The 27,509-nt window shown below is 38.8% G+C and overlaps 1 protein-coding gene and 1 long non-coding RNA gene across 6 annotated transcripts in view; one reads left to right on the top strand and one right to left on the bottom strand.

The window, feature by feature from the left end:
- The window catches only part of NARS2 (asparaginyl-tRNA synthetase 2, mitochondrial), a 138,224-nt gene that overhangs the window by 15,429 nt on the left and 95,286 nt on the right, over positions 1–27,509 (top strand). The window lies entirely within an intron of this gene.
- Positions 867–26,167, bottom strand: LOC103785528 (uncharacterized). Of its 2 annotated transcripts, XR_004665182.1 has the most exons (5): positions 25,818–26,167; positions 23,827–23,861; positions 12,815–12,946; positions 4,087–4,241; positions 867–1,200 (listed from the first exon to the last, which is right to left on the bottom strand). It is a non-coding gene; the product is annotated as an uncharacterized LOC103785528 (long non-coding RNA). The 2 variants fall into 2 exon arrangements; XR_008954599.1 differs by lacking the exon at positions 23,827–23,861.

Genomic DNA, 27,509 nt, shown 5'->3' with positions numbered 1-27,509 from the left:
TTAGTAATAGTTTTGTGGACAGAAGACTATGAGCAGCACCTGAAATTGTCAGTAAAAATCCTTGAAAAACTTACATAGACAATTCAAACCAGTCTCATTTCTTGTAGTACCAGCAGTCTTATACTGTGACAGGTAAGAATGAATTTTTTTTTTTTTTTTTTTTTTTGAGACGGAGTCTCACTCTGTGGCCAGGCTGGAGTGCAGTGGCGTGATCTCGACTCACTGCAACCTCCGCCTCTAGGGTTCAAGCAATTCTCCTGCCTCGGCCTCCCGAGTAGCTGGTACTACAGGTGCCTGCCACCAGGCCCAGCTAATTTTTGTATTTTTAGTAGAGACGGGGTTTCTCTTTGTTAGCCAGGATGGTCTCGATCTCTTGACCTTGTAATCCACCTGCCTTGGCCTACCAGAGTGCTGGGATTACAGGTGTGAGCCACCATGCCTGGCCAAGAGTGAATTTTTAATTTAGTACTCTATTTACTTTTCTTAAGTTACTGTGAATTGCTGAACTAGAGAAATTTGAAGAGGCAAATGAGGATTTTAAGCTCTCTCTTATGCAGATTCAATCCACAGTTAATATTTGTGGACGTAAGTCATATTTTAAAATATAAATAAAAATAGAAGAGTATACATGTGAATATCATTTTCTTTTTCAAAGTCTTTAAAAAATACATTTTTTCATAAGAACTGATTTATGTTTTGTTCATCCCATGAAGGCTCTTAAATTTGTCTAGCAATCATTTTTTGAGTTCCTAGTATATGCCAGGCATTGTCAGCTTGCCCTTACTGCAGATATTTTTTAAGTTATCAGTTTTTCTTATTGGAGGCAGTGGAAAGCCTTGCATTTACCAGTTTGATAGCTATTTAAAATCATTAGCCGGTTGTATAATAATCGACAGAGAGAATGGTATGATCATGAGTGGTACTTTGGTACTTCTTTTATTTGTTTACTGATTTCTTTATCTTTAAGATGTCAGGATTCTTGTTTATATATTTGATTCTATCAAATGACAAAATTTGTATGTAACTGCTTTCTCCGGTTCAGTGCTTTTTGACTCTTAATAATGGTGGTGGTGCTTTATATTATTGAACAAAGTAGTCTCTGGGAGAAGTTGTCCTGATATGTTGAAGTCATTCAGAATGATAATCAAATGCCGTCTTCATTATACATGACTGGAAGAATTCTTGATGTTGATCAGCATTCTGCAAAAAAGCAGAATAAAAATGCCTTGTTGAACATTTAGAGTGGGGATATTAGCATCTGTGTATATGAGTTCAAAGAAGGCAGCAGGTGACAAAATAACCATATGTAAATTCTGGAAAACATTCTCTTCTAGGTGTTTATTTTCTCTTTGCACTTTAATTTTCTGCATAGTGAAGCCAAGAATTACTGTAAATACATTTCTAAATCCCTTAGTCTAAACCACCGAATATTCAATAAATGGCTGGGGAAAAAAGGTATAATTTAAAGGAGTCTTTACAAATAAAAAGGAATTGTTAAAGAGACCCAAATGAAACAAGTAAAAAAGTTTTTAATGTGCATAAAGATACATTTGGAGATAACTGCATTGCTACCAGGGAAATCCCATAAGCAGCTCTGAGTGATTGTATATATATAAAATATAAGATATATATATATAATATAAGATATATATGATATACATACATATTTTATATGTATATATCTTGATCTCTAAATAACCTAAGACAAATTATCAGATAAGTGTGAATAAATAGGAAGAGGGAAAAAATGTATTTCTGAAGCTAAACAAATGAGAAGTGTACTATGTTCATATTATTTCAGAGCCAGGGAAAGGAGTTTGTGGGATTGAATTTGCCCATGCAGAATACCAGAAAGAGAAACTCTTGAATTCATTGATCCTAGGCTCCTACAGTCAGGATCTAGCTCAGGTTTCAGCTGATCTGTGCTATCTGGCTTTTATGCTGTGTCGACCTACTGTCTTTGTTGCTTTCAGAAGTTCGACTACAAAGACTTGTCTTCTGTCCCTGCCAACCCCCTATCCTTTGAAAGCAGAGCTCCTTCTTATCCCACCTCACATACTTCACTTCCAAGATTCACTGTGTTGAATTCCTCCTGGCTGCCTGTAGAAGCATAAGAATTTGAATTTTGGTACCCCTTTTAGGAGGAGGTGGGCTTTCATATTTAAATTCTTGCTTCTCGTAATGGTGCACATTTTTTCTCTGACAGAAATGAAGTGTCATTAAGTACTGCATTTAAAGATAAGAGGGCAGCTTTAAGAGGTCACCTTGAAAAAACACAGTAAGAACATGCACTTCTAATATTCTGTTGAGAAGTGAATGCATGCCCTATCATTTTACTCTTCCTTTCCCTCATCTCCATTTCCTGCTTTGATATTTGTTAAGGTTTGGGGACTACTGAATACATTGTAAGAAGTTTCCTTCAAGGCATTTGTTCATTATTAACGGACATTTGGTGCCATCTGTGTTCAAGATGCTATGCTATAAAGATGTAGTTCAGGTTCTATCCTGTCAAGCCGGTAAGTTGGCAGGAGTTGATAAGGGAAGGAGCATGCTTTTCATTCACTCTTGATGTTACTTATCCTACAAAATTCCTTGTTTGTACATGTTTTCCTCTTTGTCCTAAGGCCCTGGCTGAGTTCCCAAAATTAAGTTTGGTCTTTATAATTTGGAAGAATTAGTTTGTCTTTGAGGAGATAAAAGAGATTAAGGCAAGAATTGTAGGTTGTGGCTGTCAAAGACAAAATTACTACAAATTTAGTTTAAAGATCTTAATTGACTTTCATTTGCCATTCAAGAATCAGGCAACACTTCCTTCTATGAAATAGAAGAGGCTAGTTTTATAGATGGAAAAAGGCTGAGGAAAGCAGAAACAAAAATCAAAAAGCAATTGATCTTTACAAAGTTATTTTTCTTGTAAAGGTTAAAGCAAAGGGGACTTCCTTATGCTGGCTAAAATTGTTCTCTTTGGTGATGTGGCTGTTACTCCTCTTCTGACTTCTCAGAAGGTAATATAAAGATCTTAGTTTTGGCTTGGTGGCGATGCACAACTGTATACAGTTCCATGGTTTTCAGTATAACTAGAAGTTGATGGGAAATAAGGTGGAATTGCTTTATGTATACATTTGAGGATATAGTGTTACCAGTTATAAGTGGTATGGAATCTAGAGGAAAATGAGGTAGGTCAGTGAGTATTGACTTGGTCAGAAAAACCTTCAAAATGAATATGTGACCTGACTGTACCTTAGGGAGAATATTCCAGGTAAGAGCAATAATGTAAGAAGAATCAGATAATTAAAATGAGGCATAGACAATATACATTCTTCTTGTCTTCACGTGGCACCTACTCTAAAACCAACCACATAATTGGATATAAAACAATCTTCAACAAATGTTAAAGAACTGAAAGCGTACCAAACACACTCTCAGACCACAGCACAATAAAATAGAAGTCAACACAAAAGCATTCAAAATCATATGATTACAGGGAAACTAAACAACATGGTCCTGAATAACCTTTGGGTAAATAATGAATTTAAGACAGACATCAAAAAGTTTTTTGAAAATAATGAGAACAGAGATACAACGTACCAGAATCTCTGGGACACAAGTAAGGCAGTGTTCAGAGGGAAAATCATAGCACTAAACGCCCACATCAAAAAGTTAGAAAGTTCTCAAATTAACAACCTAACTTCACAACGGAAATAATTAGAGAAGCAAGAACAGATCAATCCCAAAGCTAGCAAAAGAGGAGAAATAACAAAAATCAGAGCTGAACTGAAGGAAGCTGAGACACAAAAAAAATTCAAAATATCAGCAAATCCAGGAGTTAGTTTTTTGAAAAAATTGATGATAGGCCACCAGCTAGACTAATTAGGGAGAGAGAAGATCAAATAAACACAATTGGAAATGACAAAGGGAATGTTACTACTGACTCCAGAGTAGTAAACAACCATCAGAAACTACTACGAACACCTCTAAATTGCTGGAAACATACACCCTCTGAAGACTGAGCCAGGAAAACATTGATTCTGTGAACAGACCAATAACAAACTCTAAAACTGAATAAGTAATAAATAGTCTACCAACCAAAAAAGCCCAGGACCTGATGGATTCATAGCTGAGTTCTACCAGATGTACAATGAAGAGCTGGTGCCATTCCAACAGTAACTTCCAAAAAATTATGGAGGGGGGACTTCTCCTCAACTCATTCTGTGAGGCCAGCATCATCTTGATACCAAAACCTGGGAGAGACACAACAAAAAAAGAAAATATCAGGCTAGTAACCTTGATGAACATTGATGCAGAAATCCTCAACAAAATACTTGCAAACTGAATCCAGCAGCACATCAGAAATTTAATCCAGCATGAAGTAGGCTTCATTGCTGGGATGCAAGTTTGCTTCAGCATACAAAAATCAATCAGAGTGATTCATCACATAAATAGAACTAATGCAGAAAAGGCTTTTGATATAATTCAACATCTCATGTTAAAAACTCTCAATAAACTAGATATTGAAGGAACATATCTGTAAATAATAAGAGCCATCTATGACAAACCCACAGCCAACATTATACCAAATGGGCAAAAGCTGGAAGCATTCCCCTTGGAAACCAGCAGAAGACTAGGATGCCCTCACCACTTCTCTTCAACATAGTATTGGAAGTCCTAGCCACAGCAGTCAGGCAAGATAAATAAAGGACATCTAAATAGGAAGAGAGGAAGTCAAACTATGTCTGTTTGCAGACAACATGATTCTATATCTAGAGAATGCCATAGCCTCAGCTCAAAAGCTCCTTTAGCTGATAAATAACTTGAGCAAAGTTGCAGGATACAAAATCAGTATACAAAAATCACTAACATTCCTATACACGAACAACAACCAAACTGAGAGCCAAAGCAGAAAGTCAGTCCCATTCACAGTTGACACACACACACACACACACACACACACACGCACACACGCACACACGCCTAGGAATACAGCTAACCAGGGAGGTGAAAGAGCTCTACGTGAGAATTATAAAACACTGCTCAAAGAAATCAGAGAAGATACAAACAAATGGAAAAATATCCCATGCTCATGGGTAGGAATAATCAATATCATTAAAATGGCTATACTACCCAAAGCAAATTACAGATTCAATGTTGTTCATATCAAACTACCAACAACATTCCTCACAGAACTAGAAAAAATTATTTTAACATTTATATGGAACAGAGCCCAGATAGCCAAGATAGCCCAGATAGCCAAGAGCCCAGATAGCCAAGGCAATCCTAAGCAAAAAGAACAAAGCTGGAAGAATCACGTTACCCAACTGTACTACAAGGCTCCACTCCCAAAACAGTGTGGTACTGGTACAAAAACAGGCACATAGACCAATGGAACAAAATAAAGAGCCCAGAAATAAGGCCGCACATCTATGACAATCTGATCCTCCCCAAAGCTGACAAAAACAAGCAATGAGGAAAAGACTCCCTATTTAATAAATGGTGCTGGGACAACTGGCTAGCCGTATGCAGACGATTGAAGCTGGACCTCTTCCTTACATCATGTACAAAAATCAACTCAAGATGGATTAAAGAGGCTTAAATATAAAACCCAAAACTATAAAAACCCTGGAAGACAACCTAGGCAATACCATCCTGGCAGAGATTTCATGACAGACATCAAAAGCAATTACAACAAAAGCAAAAATTGACAAATTGGATCTAATTAAACTTACGAGCTTCTGCATAGCAAAAGAAACTGTCAACAGAATAAACAGCCTACAGAATGGAAGAAAATATTTGCAAATTATGCATCTGATAAAGGTCTAATATCCAGGATCTATAAGGAACTTACTTAGAAGAGAAAAACAACCCCATTAAAAAGTGGGCAAATGGCTAGGCATGGTGGTTCATGCCTATAATCCCAGCACTTTGGGAGGCCGAGGTGGATGGATCACTTGAGGTCAGGAGTTCGAGACCAGCCTGGCCAACATGGTGAAACCCTTTCTCCACTAAAAATACAAACATTAGCCGGGCGTGGTGGCACATGCCTGTAATCCCAGCTACTCAGGAGGCTGAGGCAGAAGAATCGCTTGAACCCGGGAGGCGCAGGTTGCAGTGAGCTGAAATCATGCCACTGCACTCTAGCCTAGGTAACAGAGCGAGACTTTGTCTCAAAAAAGAAAAAAAAGGGGGGTGCAAAGGACATGAACAGACGCTTGTTAGAAGACATGCTTGAGGCCAACAAGCATATGAAAAAAAGCTCAATATCACTGATCATTAGAGAAATGCAAATCAAAACCACAATGAGATACCATCTCACACCAGTCAGTGGCGATAATTAAAAAATAAAAAAATAACAGTGCTGGCCAGGTTACAGAGAAAAGGGAAACCCTTATATGCTGTTGGAGGGAGTATAAATTAGCTCAACCATTGTGGAAAGCAGTATGGTGATTTCTGAAAGAGCTAAAAGCAGAACTACCATTTGACCTAGCAGTCCCATTACTGGGTATATACCCGGAGGAATATAAAGCATTTTATCATTGTGAAGCCCAAATATTGTGAACTCCAAAATTGACAAGTCTCAGTCAATTTAGGAAGTTGATTTTCCCAAAGTTGAAGATGCGTGCCTGTGACACAGCCTCAGGAGGCCCTGACGACATGTGCCCAAGGTGGTCCGAGTGCAGCTTGGTTTTATACATTTTAGGGAGACATGAGACATCAATCCATATACGTAAGATGAACATTGGTTCGATCCAGAAAGATGGGAGAACTCGAAGTGGGGAGGGGGCTTCCAGGTCATAGGTAGATAAGAGACTAGTGGTTGCATTCTTACTGAGTTTCTGATTAGCCTCACCAAAGGAGGCAATCAAATATACATTTATCTCAGTGAGCAGAGGGATGACTTTGAATAGAATGAGAGGCAGTTTGCCCAAGCAGTTCCCGGCTTGACTTTTCCCTTTCGCTTAGTGATTTTGGGGCCCAAGATGCATTTTCCTTTCACACCATAAAGACACATGCACATGAATGTTCATTGCCTCACTGTTCACAATAGCAAAGATATGGAGTCAACCTAAGTGCCCATCAGTGACAGACTGGATAAAGAAAATATGGTACACATACACCGTAGAATATTATGCAGCCATAAAAAGGAATGAGATCATGTCTTGGGGGAACGTGGATGGAACTGGAGGCTATCATCCTTAGCAAACTAATGCAGGAACAGAAAACTAAATACCGCATGTTCTCACTTGTAAGTGGGAGCTAAATGATAAGAACTTATGAACACAAAGAAAGAAACAGCAGACACTGGTGTCTTCCTGAGGGGGGAGGATGGGAGGAGGGAGAAGAGCGGAAAAGATAACTGTTGGGTACTGAGCTTAATACCTGGGTGATGTAATACGTACAACAAACTCCCATGACACGTGTTTATGTAACAGACCTTCACATGTATCCCCAAACCTAAAATATAAAATAAAATGAAGTTTAGGGGTTTTTATTAGACTCTGGGTGGAGAGATACATGAGAAGGTTCGTATTGGTGAATCATAGGAAATAAAGTTGGATAGCTTTAGGAATGAGATGGAGCAGGGTTGTTTCTGGTGGGTTTTTTTGGTTTGTTTTTTGTTTTTTTTGAGACGAAGTCTCGCTCTTGTTCCCCAGGCTGGAGTGCAATGGTGCAATCTCGGCTCACTGCAACCTCCACCTCCCAGGTTAAAGCAATTCTCCTACCTCAGCCTCCCAAATAGCTGGGATTACAGGCGCCTGCCACCACGCCCGGCTAATTTTTGTATTTTTAGTAGAGACGGGATTTCACCATCTTGACCAGGCTGGTCTCAAACTCCTGACCTCAGGTGATCCGCCCGCCTTGGCCTCCCAAAGTGCTGGGATTACAGGCATGAGCCACCGTGCCCGGCCTGGAGCAGGGTTTTTTAAAAACTATTTTATTGGAACATATCTCACATATCATAAAATATGAAAGTGTAGTCATGTGCCGCATAGCAACATTGCAGTCAGTGACACATCACATATACCATGGTGATCCCATAAGATTATAATACTGTATTTTTACTGTACCAATTCCATATTTAGATACGTTTACATACACACACGCTTACCATTGTGTTACAATTGCCAAAGTATTCAGTAGTACAGGTTTGTAGCCTGGGGGTAGTAGGCTATACCCCGTCTGCGTAGACTCCGTGATGTTCGCACAACAGTGAAATTACCTAGTGATGCATTTCTCAGAACGTGTCCGCCTCAGGCTATGCACAACTGTATAAAGTTGCATGGTTTTCAGTATGTTCTCAGGGTTGTACAGCCAATCACCATGGTCTAATTTGAGGACATTTTTATCACCCCAAAAATAAACTGTACCCAGTAGCAGCCCCTTGCCATTCCCACCCTTAGCTCTAGGTAACCACAAATCTGCTTTCTGTGGATTTGCCTCTTCTGAAACTTTTCATATAAATGGAATCGTACAATGTATGGTCTTTTGTGTTTGGCTTCTTTCACTTATAAAGTACTGTAGTATGTATCAGTACTTCATTCCTTTTTATATCAAGCTGGTCCCTTTTGTGGATGTATCATGTTTTGTTTATTGATTTATCACTTGATGGACATTCGTATTGTTTCTACATAACCTTTAACCTGTTTCACTATGAAAAATGCTGCTATGAACATTTTTGAAAAGTTTTTGTGTGGATGAATTTATGATTTAATTTCTCTTGGGTAGAATTTCTGGGTCATGTTGTAAACCTTAAGTTCAACATTTTTAAAAACTGCCAAGCTATTTTTCGGAGTGGCGGCTGCATTTTGAGGCTTCTCCTTTCCCTGCATCCTAGCCTACATTTGTTATTTTCAGTTTCTTTGATTATAATCATACTAATGGGTGTAAAGTGGCATATTATTGTGGCTTTGATTTGCATTTCCCTAATGACTATCAAAAGACAAAATTACAACAAATTTTTTAAAATTTAAATTTCTTCATTTAACAATTCTAGAATGGGCTAACGCTTCATTCTGTAAAATAGAATGTATTCTGATGAGCTGACCTGAGGTTTTATAGACAGAAAATGACTGAAGGAAATATAAACAAAGAACAAGAAGTGTATTGGTCACTTTAAAGTTACTTTCCTTGTAAGGCGCAAGGTGGGAACAGGGAAACAGAACAATAGAAAGTAACTGATTGGTTAACATTAGGTCACTTCAGGTTACATTTTGTTGGAAGGATTAAAGGTCGAGGGAACTTTGTTATCATGCTGATTAAAAGTGGCCTGCTTGAGAAATTCAGCCATCTCCCTCTCCTGATTTCTAGGAATGCCAGATAACTCAGTTTCAGTTTGATGGTATGGAACTTTAGTGTGAGTGACTCCATTACTGCACTATGCCTAGTGCAGTAGCTTAGCCCAAAACAATGCCTTATTTAACATGACTAAGGATGTTGGACGTCTTTTATGTACATATTGACCATTTATTTCTCTTCTTTGGAAAAATGTCTATTTAAGTCTTTTGCCTTAAAAGACTTTAATTGGGTTGTCTTTTTGTTGTTGGGCCTGTAGGAGGTATTTTATATATTCTAGATACAAGTCTTGCCCCTCTCCTCCCTCCCACCCCCTACCAGTGTGAAGCCTCTGATGCTGCCACTCAGGGGGAATAGTCTTGAGTATGCCCACAATAAGGATGGCCCTGGTTTTGGTAGAGCTTTCTTTGGCTGTCTTTTCCCCTGACCACACCCACCTCTTAAGCTCCATTACTTGCAGACTGATTGTGCTATTGTTTTCAACGTCTGGGGCATAAATTGTTTCACAAACTGATCCAATCAAATTTATACTCCTTTGTGGACATAGTTTTCAAGGGCAGCGTTTGAGTTTGTTCTGACCCCAAAAAGGCTCTTCCCAGCTGTTTCTGTTTCTTTCCAGCATACTAGGAAATCTACAGTTTAGCCTTTATCACCAGTGAATCTTTCAATCTGCCTTTCATCACAACCACCACTATTCTGGAGAGCACCCTTCAGTTTGGACTTTTACATACTTTGTTGCAATGGAGTCAGTTCCTTTGGGTAAAGATTTGGAGCTCTGTTTTATGGCCTGCTTCTTTGCCCAGTCAATGTTGGAGTCAGGCTCCAGTGCTGGCGGAAGGGACAATGGATCATTCTCACTACAAGACCTCCTGATTTAGGAGCTGAGTGTTCAGTGTAGCAAGAGGAAGCAGCCCAGGTTTCTTGGCTTGTCTCTCCTGGCATGGAACCCCCACCCCAGGATCTGGGGCAAAAGCTGTCAGGACCCTAGTGTTCTCAGCAGCACCATGCCCAAGGTGGAGCCTCCATCCCCCAAGTGGGACTGGGGCTGAAGAAGGGAGGCTCCACCTCTCAGCCACACTTGCCCAGAACTTAGCCTCAGCTACAGGTGGCTGTGAGAAAGGGGAGAAATGCCTGCATGCTGCCCCTCTTGCTAGAGCCCTGTGATCTTGGCTCTAATTGGGGCGTAGAGTTTCTGTCTTGCCAAGCTGTGAGGGGAAAGGAGGAAGAGGGCTCTGTTTCAGACATTACAGACTCTCCTTGTCCTCACCGAGCTTTAGTAGATTTTTTTGAATAGATGTTTCTTCATTTGCTGTATACCCTTAAGACGATTTCTAGAGACTTTAAATGGTTGGATTAAAAAAAATTTTTTTTTAAATGACATTTACGCATTTCACTGAGGAATGGGTCTGAGGAGCTCCCCACACTGTCATGTCAGAAGGGAGGAGGAAAAACAGGTTAGCCACTTCTTGGCTACTTTTTACCACCACGATCCTCAATTTCCTCTCTGGTAAAATGTGAAGAACACTATTCTTATCGGTTGTAAGGATTAGTGAAATGACATATATGAAAACTTCCTATTGCTAATCCAAAATAGGTAAAACAGTGTGCAGAAGCAGGCTGATGTAAGCACTAGCATTTCTCTTCTCTAAACTGTTGTGCATTCTAGAAATGGTAACACAAAGTTACTAGACCTCAGAAATTCTGGTGCTTATACATTTTTATGACTAAGTTGTTTATGGCACACATCATTTTGGTTGTGCTAGATGGTTTCACTTTTTGATTACTCTTAACCTATTTTCTTTTAAACGTTTTTAGATGGTATGTGGGCTAACCCAGGTCAAACCTCTTCTCAAAACAACTTTTTTCTAGCTGATATTAATACCTCCCTTGTTCCAACGCCTGTTAAACTTGTATTCAGTTGCTATAGCTGGTTTTATTTTTTGTTTTTGAGTCACAGTTTTGCTGTCACCCAGGCTGGAGTGCATGCACTTGCACTGTCATCGCTCACTGCAACGTCCAACTCCTGGGCTCAAGCAGTCCTCCCACCTCAGCCTCCTGTGTAGCTGGGACTGCAGGCACACACCACCACACCTGGCTAATTTAATTTTTAGTAGAGACAAGGTCATTATGTTGCCTAGGCTGGTCTCAAACTCTTGGACTCAAGCGATCCTCCAATCTCAGCCTCCCAAAATGCTGGAATTACAGGCGTGAACCACCGTGCCTGGCCTACTATAGCCTGTTTTAACATTCAGTTGTTCATCAATGGTTTCTTACTTACCAGTTTTGGTTCCCTGTGTAGATGGTAAGTTCCTTTTAGGGAAGACCTGTGTCCTCCACACTACCTGGAACACTTAAATACTTATTATTATTTTCTAACGGCAATTTTAGTTTTGTAGAACTTTCAGCCTTAAGACTAGTCTAGTCATACGTTCATAAATAACATAATGATGTTCATGATTATTAGCTACCACACCCAGCTAATTTTTGTGTTTTTAGTAGAGTCGGAGTTTCGCCATTTTGGCTGATCTCAAACTCCTGACCTCAGGTGATCCGCCTGCCGTGGCCTCCCAAAATGCTGGGATTACAGGCGTGAGCCACCATGCCTGGCTTATACCTGCTTTGTTCATTTTGTTCACGTATCAGTACCTCTTACTGCTTCTGCCTCATTCTTTTAAAAGTATGTGCTGTTTCAATGTATCAATATATGTATTTCAATGTATTTAACCTATTCTTTTACTGATGGAGAATTCATTGGCTATTTTTTTTTTCCTGTTACATGCTAGTATGCACAAGTTAGTATTGGGTCCTGTGTTGAGAATTTTGAATTAAAATTTGTTTTTTAAATTAAAATGAGCTGGTTCTCAAGAAATGAACAGTTTCTGAGTTCTTTTTTTTTTTTTCTTTTACCTCAATCGATCCTCCCACTTTAGCCTCCCAGGTAGCTGGTAGCTAGTACTATGGGTGTGCACCACCACACCTGGCTAATTTTTAAATTTTTTATGGATACAGGGTCTTGCTATGTTGTCCAGGCTGTTCTGTAATTCCTGGGCTCAAGCAATCCTCCCGCCATGGCCTCCCAAAGTGCTGAGATGACAGTCATGAGCCACCATACCCAGCCACGAAATGTATAGTGTTTATCCAGAAGATAAAGCTGACACGTGAAATCGTAGCAGAATAATTAAATGTTTAATTGGCTTTTACCTTTTTTAAGGGTAATTATACAGAATATACAGAATTGTTGCATCAAGTAGTGCTTCACTTTTTATAAGTGCTCTAGGAGAGATTTCTGACAAGGAAAAACTAGGTACGGGAGTGATCAGAGATGTCCACAGGACAAAGCAATGTGTATGATCCTTGTTTATAGTTCCGTCTTTGATTTTTGTTCCAACTTTGTCATTTTCTACTTCCAAAATTATCCAGATTCATACCAGGTACCTTTCAGAAAGGCAAATTGGTAAGATTGGGGCAGAGTGACCTATAGTGAGAAGCAAGGGGATATAGTGAATTATTGATGTATATCACTTACCTAATGCAATAATTTATTCCTTTTATCAATTAATATTAATTGACTACATGACGTGTGCTGGAGGAAAAGTGGTGAACAAAGAATCTCTTTCCTTGTTGAATGTATATCCTTGTAGAAGAGGAGACAATAAATCTAAAAGTAAAATAGAGAATATGTTAAGTATTGTGGTAACTGTCCAAAGATAGCTGCCTAGTGCACTATGCTTCCCAGTCCCACATCTTTCTGTTGTCCTCACCCACAGTTAAAGAGTGGGCTGGTTCTGTGTAATCAGTAGGACATGGTGGAAATGAAATATCCTTGCCTTTGTTTTTTTGGAATGGCTCCGGGGGAAGCCAGCATCTGTGTAAGAGGTACTGTGCTACTGTGAGACCTCAAACTATTTGTGTGGGAAGGCTGCATGGTAAGACAGAGATACCTGGCTACGCTTCAGCTGTTTCAGCCATCCCAGCTAAGGCACCAGACTTGTGATTAAGGAGGTCATCTTGGATATCTAGCTGAATCTAGCCTTCACATGACTCCAGTGCCAGCAGCCATTTGACTGAAACCATGTGAGAGACTCCATACAAGAACCACTCAGTTGAAGCCAGGCAACCCATAGACTTGTGAAAGATAGCAGTAGATTATCATTTTAAGCCGCTAAATTTTAGAATGATTTGTTGCTCACCAATAGGTAATCAGAACAGATGGTGATTTGTATTGCGAAGAAAAGTAAATTGGGAAAAAGGTTAGGGAGAGAGAGATTCTAGTTTAAATTGGATGGTCAAGGAAAGCTTTACTGAAAAGATGTTCAAAAAGCATGAGTGGACCAGGTGCGGTGGCTCACACCTGTAATCCCAGCACGTTGGGAGGCCAAGGCAGGCGTATATATCACTTGAGGCCAGGAGTTCGAGACCAGCCTGGCCAATACGACAGAACCCCATCTCCCATCTCTACTAAAAATACAAAAATTAGCTGGCCACAGTGGCATGCACAACTGCAATCCCAGCTATTTGGGAGGCTAAGGCACAAGAATTGCTTAAATCCAGGAGGTGGAGGTTGCAGTGAGCCGAGATCACACCACTGCACTACAGTCTGGGTGACAGAGCAAGACTCTGTCTCAAAAAAAAAAAAAAAAAAAGGAAAAAGCATGATGGACATATGGGAGTAAGTAATGTTGATACCTGGGAAAGAACATTTCAGTCAGAAGGAACAGCAAGTACAAAGATTCTGTGGCTGGAGCAGCCTCAGGTTTTCAAGAAACAATCATGAAGGCAGGTATGGATCGAGCATAGGAAAGAGAGGAAGATTAGTGGGAACTGAGGTTAGGCATAGAGGTTGGGAGTAGGTGCAAATTATATATGTTAGTGATGTTCATCTTTATGAGGTGTAACACTTTTGTAAAAAAGAATTTTCATAACTCCTTTTCTTTCCCAAATATAGATAATATGTATAATGAAATGTAGATGATATAAACTTTTTATACACTTAATTGGAAAAATATAGTGCTTCCAACTTAATATAAAAAAGAAAGAAAAGTAATATAATCAGTGTATTTTATTATGTAAATACTGTGGTCTAGAAGAATGTAAGTAGCCTTTATATAGAGATATAAAGAACTGCTGACTTTGACCACTATAAATTAGGACTTAAACAGGTGTGTTATATTGGTGACTCACATATCATGAACAGTTTGCTATTTGTGATGAGAATACTGGAGTGCAGTGGCACGATCTCACCACACTGCAACCTCTGCCTCCCGTGTTCAAGCAATTCTTCTGCCTCAGCCTCCTGAGTAGCTGGGATTACAGGCGCCCACCACCACGCGCAGCTAATTTTCTGTATCCTTTTTTTTTTTTTTTTTTTTTTTTTTGTGAGATGGAGTCTCGCTCTATCGCCCAGGCTGGAGTGCAGTGGCACGATCTTGGCTTACTGCAAACTCCACCTCCCAGGTTCACGCCGTTCTCCTGCCTCAGCCTCCCGAGTAGCTGGGACTACAGGCACTCACCACCGCGCCTGGCTAATTTTTTGTATTTTTAGTAGAGACGGGGTTTCACCGTGTTAGCCAGGATGGTCTCGATCTCCTGACCTCAAGTGATCTGCCTGCCTCAGTCTCCCAAGTGCTGGGATTACAGGCATGAGCTACTGCGCTCAGCCGGTAACTCATTCTTGATAAGAGTTCCGCATCAAAGTATTAGCTTTCCCTTGATTTACATGGAAGATGCATTCTGGAAAATTCAGAGCATATTAAAATAATACAATTTACCTAATTCACTAACATGAATGTTCCATGGCATATTTGAAACTTGGGGTAGTACCCACTAAATTTCAGTAGCTCTCCCTAGTTATGACAACCGGAAACATTCCCTCTAAAAAGGACTTTTTAGGCCATTATAAGAATGTTGGCTGTGAGTCTTTGGAGAGTTATAAGCAAAGGAGTAACAAATCACTTATATTTTAATGAGATCATTCTGGCTGCTATATGGAGATTAAATCAGGGAGAGGTACAGAAGAAGAGAAACCAGTTAAAAGTCTAATGCTGTATTTTAGGTGGACAGATAGTGATTTACACAGGAGTTGAAATTGTACATCCTGAAATGTGGTTGGATTCTGGAGAGAGAGAGTTTTTTTTTTTTTTTTTTTTTTTTTGAGACAGAGTCTTACTCTGTTGCCAGGCTAGAGTGCAGTGGCACAATCTTGGCTCCACCTCCCAGGTTCAAGCGATTCTCCTGCCTCAGCCTCCCGAGTAGCTGGGACTACAGGTGCGCGCCACCACGCCCAGCTAATTTTTGTAGTTTTAGTAGAGATGGGTTTTCACCATGTCGGCCAGGATGGTCTCAATCTCTTGACCTCGTGATCTGCCCGCCTTGGCCTCCCAAAGTGCTAGGATTACAGCCATGAGCCTCTCTGCCTGGCCGGATTCTAGATATATTTAGAAAGTAGCTTATGCATCTTGGATCTTGGTACCAGGGTACATGTTGTTTTTGTTATATCTATTCCTGCTGTGTATTTTCCCAGAAGTGATTATGTTGAATAGTTCACCTCTGCTAGACTTTTGAACTTTTAATATAGAGAGAATTATTTTTTTTCCTACAAATGGTTATTTCCATTGCTAATTAAAAGTAGAAAAGTAGAGTTTCTTCTTTTTAAAAAACATGAACTTTCATGTTGCTAGTCTGGACATTAGAATTCAAGTAATCATAAATGAAAAGAAAATGTCAGCTTCATAAACACTGGAAAGTTTTTTGAGTTTATACTCTTTAGGACCAATACCATCTAATTATTTGGGGAAATTGGTTTTTGTTGGAAATTAGACATTTATTTTATGCATGCCATCTTTGAAGGAAGCATTCCGTGGCATTGTTGACTTCAAGAGACACTTTGATCTCAAAAAATGATGTGAATCCCTTTTGGATAATCTTTGGATAGCATCAAAATCATGACTTTTATATGAGTATGCTTTATAATGGCTTATTCTTTTTTTTTGACACGTAGTTTTGCTCTCTTGCCCAGGCTAGAGTGCAGTGGCACCATCTCAGCCCACTGCAACCTCTGCCTCCTGGGTTCAAGCAGTTCTTGTGCCTCAGCCTCCCTAGTGGCTGGGATTACAGGCACCCACCACCGTACTTGGCTAACTTACTCTTGATTACCACAGCCAGAGGTAAAGGGCAACCAAGCCCTTCTGTTCCAGTTATCAATAACTTAACTTCCTCCTTGCAGCAACTGCAAGAAAGTATATTTTGTGGGGGGGTTTGTTTTGACCCAAGGTCTCGCTCTGTCACCCTGTTGGGAGTGCGGTGATGAGTCAGCGATCATGGCTGTCTGCAGCCTTGACCTCCTGAGCTCAAGTGATCCACCCACTCCAGCCTCTAGAGTTACTAAAACTACAGGTGCGCACCACCACACCCAGCTAATTTTTAAAGTAGAGTCAGGGTCTCACTATGTTGCTTAGGCTGGTCTTGAACTCCTGGTCTCAAGCAATCCTCCTGCCTCCACCCCGCCGAAGTGCTGGGATTTATAAGTATTTATTGAGTACCTCCTGTGTTTAGTGGTAGTCAAGTCCTTTGTGTGGATACGTGGTTTGGAGACTTAACTCTGGAGCATAGGTATCCCTTCTCACAGAAGTCCTAGTTAACGGACTAGGACCATATCTTATCATATTCATCCTTAAAGCCCCAATCTGACAATGAATAAGCCAAAATTAATATTTTTCAAGCAATAGTGAAAAAAAGTTTGGTTCATTTTTCACTGACCCCTTTACATTTAGGAATAAGTTTGCTGTTTTGCAATTTTACATTTGTGTTTATCTCCTGTAAAAGTAAAATAAGGCAGCATTGTATATTCACTTTCTGTTTTGCCTCAACCTTACCCTCTAATATTAGACTCCACGCGTCTTTTCTTGATTCTTTCTTTCTCAGACTGCTCAGCAGGAAAACAGACTGTTTACAAACAGTCTGACTTAATAACTTCCTTTCCTGCTGATCAAATAGTTGTTTAAATGAAACCTTTCTCAGGGCTGAGTGGGTGTTCTAGTTAGTGGGTGTTCTGGAATGTAAATGAACCCTTATTTTAAGAAAGATTATTTTTATACTAGCAGTTCTGTGTACACCAAGATACACATTTGTAGCAAGTGGAAAGTATGGAAACATAAACTGGACTTATTGGAAATTTTTAGATTAGTGAAAGACCTACATATATGGCTTGTTAATAGGCAAATCCCAAAACTAACATAACCGGCAAAATAGAATGCAGTTTATTGAGCCTGTTTCCCTTGGCTTTGGTTTTTACGTATGAGATGCAGTCTAATGGCATGCAGAACAATTTCTGCAGCAATGATAGCAACTGCATTTGAGATACAGCTTGATAGGGATCATGAAACTACCAACCCACAAATCTTTGGAGACTGTATGACAGATTTAGTTCCTATGATTGATTGCTTGGTTGGTTGATTGATTTTAGAGGCAGAGTCTTACTCTGTCACCTAGGCTGGAGTGCAGTGGTATGATCATAACTCACTGACCTCAAACTCCTGGACTCAAGTGATCCTCCTGCCTCAGCCTCCCGAGTAGCTGGAATTACAGGCACCCTCCACTACACCTGGCTTGTTTTATGTTATATGATCAGCATTTCATACTTGGGAGAGACTAATATTAAAAGCATTTTAATCCAAAGCTTTATTTCAACACTACAGGATAAAAAATGCGAGAGCTGGGCACAGTGGTGTATGCCTGTAGTCCCATCAGAAGGCAGAGGTGAGAGGATCACTTGAGCCCAGGAGTTCAAGACCAGCCTGGGCAACATAGCAAGACCTTATCTCAAAGAAAAAAAAAAAAAGTGACATGACTTATTGGAAAGGTGATTGTACTAGAAGCTGAGAAACCTGGATTCTACAACTGATCTTACCAAAAAGTAGTTGTATATAACATTTATTCTAACATTTGACATTTAACATTTTTAAGCTTTAGCATCTTTTACAAGAGGGAAGTTGAATTAAAATTTTTTTTTTTGAGATGGAGTTTCACTGTTGTCACTCAGGCTGGAGTACAATAGTACAGTTTCAGCTCACAACAACCTCTGCCTCCCAGAGTCAAGCAATTCTCATGACTGAGCCTCCCAAGTAGCTGGGAATACAGGCGTGCGCCACCACGCCTGGCTAATTTTTGTATTTTTAGTAGAGATGGGGTTTCACCATGTTGACCAGGCTGGTCTCGAACTCCTGACCTCAGGTGATGTGCCTACCTTGGTCTCCCAAAGTGCTGGGATTACAGGCGTGAAAAAATTAAAGTTTTATCTAACTTAGATTTTTTTATTCTTTACTATCTGTATCGTGAAAGGCATAGCCTCCCTCTAATCTCTTAATTGGGATCAAGAAAGAAAATAGGATATTCAGTGGTTATATGGAGCTTACAGATGGTGAGTACTCTCCCTTTTCTTCATGATCTTCAAAGGAAATTGCAGATTGAGGTAAACAGGACAATAGCATGCCATTATGATTTTAAACCTTTTAAATTTCTGAACCATGCTTCATCTTTATGTATTCTCTTCCCAACTTTTTGTCTCTGGGATTATGAGTAAATAGAACTGGGTAAAAGGTGGGGGTAGGGTACAAAGTAGAAAATGGAAAAAGTAAAAGGAGATAAAAATAGATTGGGTGCTTCAGTGATTGTGGAGGTCAAATAAGTTTTCCATTGTTGATTATATTCCTTTCCACTGTTCAGCTTACTGCTGTTTACTCTCGCTCCTTGCTATATATTTTACATGGAGACAGAGTCAGACTTGTGTGGGTTTTTCTATTTAATTCTCCTGAGATTGTGAAACTGCTCAGCTAAATTTGTTCTGCTGTGAGAACAAATAACTGGAGGGCAATTCAAAATACTTGTTTAATATTTTCTTGGAAATCCTCAAAGAAACAGGGAGGATTTTAGATCCGTGTGGTAAGAAATTCACTGGGATACACACATTAAAAATTTTTTTTTAGTAGCTCTTGGTTTCCCCTTTCTTGGCTGTGCTATTTACTGTCTTCCAGTGGCTAGCAAAAATTTTTGTTTTGCATAATAGAGAAAGGCTAGGTTAAGTTTTATTGCACTAATGTAAGTTTTATATGATCAGGGAAAGGTTAGTCTATCATGGACTGTTAGGATGGGAGGTAATCATCCTTTATATTGATTTTCAAACATTTTTGTTCAAAAGTGTTTTCCAAACAAAATCTTACACCAAGACCCTCTATAGAAGATAGATAAAAGGAATGACTTTGTTTATCAGATAGCTCAAATCCACGTGGTTTTGTTGATAGACTATATGAATGCCTTAACAGAGCATTGGGAACTTGGGAGATTGCAGGAAAAGGCTTAGTTACGCAGGACTTTGTATATATTGCAGGACATGTTGGACTCCTGCCCACTAAATGCTCTACAGATTCCTGAAGTATTTTCTAGGGAACACTATCATCATCAATGAGAAGCACTAATCTGTAATCTCTCCCCTGGTGATTTTATTCACTTCCAAGGCTTTATGTACCAAACCATCTACATACTGACTGCCAAACTGTTTATCTGCAGTCCCAAACTGTTTATCTCCAGGTTCTGTTTCTGAGCTCCAGATTTGTAGAAGCATCTGCCTACTTGACATTTCTCCTTTGATGTCTAATATGCATTCAAACATAGTATGTATTAAATAAACCTCTTGATTTTTTCCTCCAAAGCCTTTTCCTCTTCTTTTTTTTATCTCAGTGAAAGCTACCATCTACTCATTTGCTTAAGTAAAAAATCTAGATGTCAGACTTAATTCATACCTCCCCTGCCTGTCTCCCCCAACCTCACATCTAATTTATCCGTCCTTTGTTGGCTCATCTTTAACATAAATCCTCAACCTCTCCATTTCTCTGTTTCCAATGTTACCAGTTTAATTCAAGCTACTCTTCTTGTCTTCTGATTGGTGCCCCTACTTCTACTCTTATCCCTTTATTATCTGTTCTCCGCTAAGACACTAGAAGAATTTTTTAACTCATCATGCCACAACCCCATGCTTACATTTCAGTGGCTGCTCTGTGATCTTAGAATAAAATTCAAACTCCTTATCATGATCTATAAAGGACCCATAATCTGATTTCTGCCTACCTGTCTAACCTCGTCTTTTAACAGTCTTACTCTTGAGTCCCTCAAGCTACAGTTACCTGCCTTCCACTCCCGTAAGGTATGACACCCCCTTCCCATGTACTGATCTCTCTACTGGCTGTTCCTTGTGCCTGGAGTATTTTTCCCAGTTTATAGTATAGCAGATACATTCTTATCTTTCAGGTCTCTGCTTGCTTGTTACTGCTTAAGAGGCCTTCCCATACCCCAGTACCCAACTCATTTATCCCAGCTTGTAATTATCTTGATTCTTTATTAGTTTACATGTTATTTTCTTTTTTCCCCATTAGAATGTAAGCTCTTTGAGAGCTTATGTTCTCTTATTTATTGCTCTCTCTCGTGTAGCACAGTGCTTAGATGAATGAATGAGGTGTATATACAGATTATCACGGAAATGCAGAGAAGGGTCATTTTTACTAGTCTAGGCATGGAGTGGGGGCTATTAGCAGTAAGAAGGCCTCATGGATAAGTGATTTTTGAGGTGAATGTATTGTGCTGTGGTCCTAAACTGCTGTGAGGTGAACAACGTAGGCAGTGTGACATCAGTGGACCAGGTAGCCAAGACTGCTGCTAAGTGACTATAAGATTGGTAGCATATAGAGCATGGATACCCCAGACAAAGGAATGATTCATGTCCAGGGCAGGATGGAGTGGGACAGCCTGGGATTTCATCATGCTACTCAACACAGTGCAGTTTAAAACTTAAGAATTCTTTATTTCTGGAATTTTCCATTTAATATTTCCAGACTGCAGTTGACTATAGGTGACTGTAACCATGAAAAGTAAAACTGTGGATAAGGGGAGACTACTATGCCTACTTAAGGAATGTTTTGAATAATGTGATAATTAAGTCAGACAAACATGTATGTATGTTTGCATGTATGTATGTATGTACGTACATATTAGGGACAAGATCTTGCTCTGTTGCCAAGGCTGCAGTGCAGTGGTGCAATCACGGCTTGCTGCCGCCTTGAACTTCTGTGCTCAAGCAATCCTTCCTCAGCCTCCTCAGTAGCTGGAACTACAGGCACGTGCCTCCATGCACAGCTAATTTTTAAATTGCATTTTTAGACATGGACCTCTCACTATGTTGCCCAGGGCTGGTCTCAAACTGCTGGACTCGAGCAGTTCTCCCACCTTGGCCTCCCAAAGTGCTGGGATTATAGTTGTGAGCCACTATACCTGGCCCCTCAAATTACTGGTTTTATCATCTAATTCTGAAACTTCTAGACACATTTTCAAACTGTTAAAATCCTGTTTCTGAGTCTTGTCTTAGCAATAAAGAAGCTAGAGTAAAGATCAAGTTGTACCCTACATGAATACAAGCCACCTCTTCAGCTTCCTGGTACTACCTGTACTCTGTCTGAGGACTTTATCTCCCTCTTGGCCACATTTGCCGAGATTGATAGAAATGAATCCAGGCACTCATTCATTCATTTGTATCCACATGCACATTTTTTTGTATCGTGACTTAACACACACACACACTCTCTCTGCATCTCTCTCCATATATGGTCATGTGTCGCTTAACGATGGAGGTACTTTCTGAGAAATGCACCCTTAGGTGATTTCATCATTGTGCAACCATCATAGAGTGTACTTACACAAACTGAGATGGTATAGCTTACCACACACCTAGGCTGTATGGTCTAGTCTCTTGTTCTTCAGGTACAAACCTATTCAGTATGTTGCTGTACTGAATACCCTAGGCAACTGTAATAAAATGGCAAGTATTTGTATATCTAAACATACGTAACACAGAAATTGTACGATAAAAATACAGTATAAAAGGTTTTTTTCTTTTAATGGTACACCTGTATAGGGCACTTACCATGAATGGACATTGCAAGACTGGAAGCTGCTCTGGATGAGTCAGTAAGTGAATTATAAGTGAGTAGGAAGGCCTAGGACATTACTGCAAACTTTGCAAACCTATGTACTTAAGCTACACTAAATTTATTTTTTAAAATGTCTTCAGTAATAGATTAATTATTAATACTAGATTATCTTAGCATACTCTAACTTTTTTACTTTATAAACTTAATTTTTTAAAATATTTTTACTCTTTCATAATACTTAAAACACGTCGTATGAGTACAAAAATATTTTATTTCATTATTCTATAAGCTTTTTTCTATTAGAGATTTCTTTTTTACTGTTTATACATTTTTGTTAAAAACTAAGACACAAAAATACATTAGCCTAGGCCTATACGGGGGCAGCATCATTAATACAGAGGTGGAATCGCTGTCTTCCACCTCTGTATCTTGTCCTACTGAAAGGTCTTCGGGGGCAGTAACACACATGGAGCTGTCATCTCCTATGATGACAATGCCTTCTTCTAGAATACCTCCTGAAAGACTTGCCTGAGCTTGTTTTACAGTTAACTTCTTTTTTTAATAAGTAGGAGTGCACTCTAAAGTAATGATAAAAAGTATAGTACAATAAATATGTAAATCAGTAACATAGTTGTTTATTATCATTATATGACTGGAAGTGCAGTAGGTTTGTTTACAACAGCATCACCACAAATACATGAGTAATGCCATGCTCTGTGACATCACTAGGAAATAGGAATTTTTCAGCTCTATTATAATCTTATGGATGCGTCATATCTACAGTCCATTGTTGAACAAAATGTCAGTATGTAGTACATGACTATATTTTATCTGTATTATTCATCATATAGAGTACTGTGGCTGCTCTGTGAATATAGTTATTGTGTGTATTTCTTTAAGGGAAAATGAGTTCTGAGATGCAAAATAACCAAGTTAAAAATGAACTTGCTGGGCTCGGTGGCTCACACCTGTAATCCCAGCACTTTGAGAGGCTGAGGTGGGTGGATCACCTGAGGTCAGGAGTTTGAGACCAGCCTGACCAACATGGAGAAACCCCGTCTCTACTAAAAATACAAAATTAGCAAGGCGTGGTGGTGCATGCCTGTAATCCCAGCTACTTGGGAGGCTCACTTGAACCTGGGGGGGCAGAGGTTGTGGTGAGCTGGGATCGTGCCATTGCACTCCAGCCTCGGCAATAAGAGTGAAACTCTGTCTCACAAAAAAAAAAAAAAGAACTTTCTGGATCTCTGAATGTTATATTTCTGCTGTATCTTAAAAGAAAACAAAATAATTAAAAATGAAGGAAAAATTAAAATCTTTGTTGCAATATCAAAACACCATAATGACAAAAATAAATAAGAAGTGTGAGACAATGAGATAAAGTATTTTTGCTGGTTTATGTTCAGAAATATTTTTTATAATGAATAAGAATTCTGATTTTGAGATTTTATCTCAATGTGCAGTACTTTAAAAAATGCTTTTTATATTCTTTTATATTGTACCATTTCTCTCAAGGATTTGAAAGAAATATATTGAAGATGGGATCAAAGTAGATGAATTTACGTACCATTATTTCAAGAATCGGAAGTGACGACTTAGGTGCTGGAAACAACAGAAATTACCACAGCATTACTATGCAGAGATTCCTTGGCGGGGGAAAACACCCATATATTCACATCACACTATCTGCCACAATGTACAAAAAAATTCTGCAGTTTATTTCTGGTTGATACAGTTATATGGCTACCCAGTTAACTGGTTCTACTTATTAAAAAGTTCAGCTTTGCCTCACTGATTTGATATAATACTTTTATATGTGAAAGTCTGTGTTTAGGCTTTCAGTTATATCCCACAGGTTTACTTGTGTACACTAATATACTGTATTAATTTAGAGGCTTTATACTATGTTTTAACGTTTGGTTATTCAAACATTTCTTTTATTGCTGTATTCCTTGGATTACATTATTCCTTAATTCCCAAGGATTAACACAAATGGAGGTTTTTTTCCATGCTCTTTCCATTGAGAAATTTGTGTCCTCACTCAGATTTAGGTATCTCCCATATTTCCAGGTCCTACTTCAATTCGTTTTTCAATTGAACAAATATTTACTAAGTAACTGCTATTCCCAGGTAATAGGCTAGATGCAGGATCCAGTAATAAGAGAGACCGTGTCCCTTAGGAGCCCCAATATTTCTTAATTTGATGAGTTAACACTGTGAAACAAAAGGTATTTAGTTTGAATCTTTGATCTTAAGAGGTTTGAGAATTTGTGAATATATCTGGAGGAGGTTACACTGACAAAGTTCTGATTTATTCACTCATTATCAGTCAGTCAGCAGCCTAAAGGAACTTACAGAACTTTCCCCATGTTTCTTACTTTTTAGGTGTACCAACATTCCAAGAAATTCTGGCTCATAGATTCCTAAAAAAAATAACTGCTACTCAGTGTAATGGCTGAAGGTAGTGTATGAACCATGTGATCCATAGAAAATGATGCACAAAGCACACTAAAAAGCCAGTCAGTACCACTATGCACCTATTGAGCGGCCAACATCCATAACACTGACAACACCAAATGCTGACAAGGATGTGGAGCAGCAGATTTAACAGCCACTTTGCAGTACAGTTTGGCAGTTTCTTGCAAAACTAGGTATACTCCAACCATAAGAACCAGCAGTTCTGCTCCTTGGTATTTACCCAAAGGAGTGGAAAACTTATATCCACACAAAAACGTGCACATGGATGTTTACAAAGCAGCTTTATTCATAATTGCCAAAACTTGGAAGCAACCAAGATGCCTTTTATTAGGTAAATGGAGAAATAAACTGTATCTGTTACATCCAGACAGTAAAATATTATTCAGCACTGAAAAGAAATGAGCTATCAAGCTATGAAAATACCTGGAGAAACTTTAAATGCAAATTACTAAGTCAAAGAGACCAATCTGAAAAGGCTACATATTGTATGATTTAAACTGTGTGACATTCTGGAAAAGACAAAACTATGGAGAAAGTAAAAAGATCAGTGGTTTCCAGGGGTTAGGGGAAAGGGAGGGATAACTAGGTGGAGCACATATTTTTAGGGCAGTGAAACTATTCTGTATGATACTGTAGTGGTGGATACATGTCAGTATGTACTTGTCCAAATCCTGTGGGACTGTTACATGTTATGAGTGATATGCTTTGACACTCCTGGGAGACTCCTTGGTTGCCTAAGGTGCCTTTCAGCCAGGAGGTACAGTTCCCCTTGTCTTTGGGACTTTTCTTGTGCTCATAAAGTCTTTTATAAACTTTGGTCACTCAAAAGGAAATTTTAAATGTGCCAAATTGAATGGAGCTTTAGATCTGGCCAGTTTAAGAAAATTTGCCTAAGCTGTAGACATTCACTTCCTCTTTTCAAAGAGAAACTGCTTTCTCCATGATAAAATTTCAAATGAGAGAAAAGGTTACAAACTCTAGTGAATAAGACAAGCAAGACTTTTTAATCTCAGAGAAAAGTGAAAAAATCACAAATATACACAAATAATGGAATAAGAGAATAACAAACTAAACGCCTACCTTAAAGTAGTGCTTCAATTCCAGTCTCATCAGTTGTTGAATCAGGTTCCATAAAGTCTGAATCTCAGTCAAGCCAGGGAGATTCAACCCTGAGAGTAGTCTGACCAAGGGCTTCTGCAGTCTTCAGCGAGGTCAGTTGGATGCAACGGTCCATGCTGGTGCCGGGGCTCCAGCTGTTGGCAAAACAGCAGGAGTCAATGAAGGCCTAATTTGGGTCCCATCTGGTTCACCAAAATGTCACCCTGAAATAATCAAGAGGCCCAGAATCCAATTTTAAAAGAGTTTGTTCAAGTGCAAAATTTGAGACTGGCCACCCAGAAAAGACAAGACTCCAGAGTAGTTGGGTCAGTGCTGAGAAGTGGAGAAGCTGAGGCTTCACTTATATAAGTAGAAGCAAAGAAGTTTACAAGTATTACCACATTTTTAATACAATGCTGATTTATGAGTTACAGCAGTTTGATTGGTTACAGCTTATTCTTTTTCAGGAAAGATATATTTAAAATTGCATCCCTATCAATTTGGTAGTCATGGGGCCTTTCGCCATCTGGTCTGAGCTGGGTACATGAAAAAGGAAGGATGTTAATCTATAACAAAGAATTAGTAACTAAGAGGTAAGGGGCACCATTTAATCTTTCACAACGTTTTACAGGGCAGGAAAAATAAGAAAGAAGGTTAATCTGTAATAGGAAGAAACAAAAGTTGCAGTGACTTGCCCGTATGAGCTAGGTCTTACAATCAATCACATTTTATTCAAGGCTCAGAGTAATTTAAAGTTTCAGCAGCTTTCATTTAAATTATTTTCACATTAGCCATTTGAGTCTTCATTTCTGTATATCTTCTTTCTCATTTGGGGAGCAGATTATTTTCTCTTTTTTTGTTTTCTTGGCAGGAGTTCCTTATATATTCTGTCCATTAATCACTTGGCGGTTTTAGATGTTGCAAATATTTTATTCATAATCTGTCATTTGTCTGTTAACTTTGCCTATATCTTCCTTTATTAAATAGAAATTCTTAATTTTAACATATATAAATTCATCAGTTTTTCCTTTTATCGTTGGCAATTTGGAGCTTTTGTTAAAGAAATCCTTCCCCACTGATAAAGTCACAAAGTTGGGTGTTTAATTCATATATTGTATTGTTTCTTTATCACTACCATAAGTACGTAAGATTACAAATTTAAGATTACAATCCTAAATCTTAAATTTGCAATCCTAGGTTGGTAGTTTTTGAAGCTACTAAGATTCAATAATTACTTTCAAGAATTGAGGTGAAATTTATGTCATAAAATTAAGCATTTTAAAAGGTACATTTCAGTGGCATTTAGTACATTCAGAATATTTTACAACTGCCACCTCTGTTAAGTTCCAAACATTTTTACCACCCCAGAAGAAAACCCTGTGCCCATTTAGTAGTTACATCCCATTTTCCCCTCCACACAAACCATGACTCTCATCCATCTGTCTCTATGGATTTACCTATTCTGTATATTTCATATAAATGTAATCATACATAGCCTTTTAAGTCTGTCTTCTTTCACTTAGCATGTTTTCATTGTTCATCTATGTTTTAACATACATAAGTACATGCTAAAACATTTAATTTTAATATATAGGTATATACATTCCTTATGGCTGAATGATATTCCATTCTATGTATATATCATATTTTGTTTCATTTTTCTATTGATGGATA

The sequence above is a fragment of the Pan paniscus genome, chromosome 9 (assembly GCF_029289425.2).
Source record: "Pan paniscus chromosome 9, NHGRI_mPanPan1-v2.0_pri, whole genome shotgun sequence".
NCBI classification, from domain to species: Eukaryota; Metazoa; Chordata; class Mammalia; order Primates; family Hominidae; genus Pan; species Pan paniscus.
The sequence above is the reverse complement of the archived record's forward strand: the minus strand, read 5'-3'. Positions and strand labels throughout refer to the sequence as shown.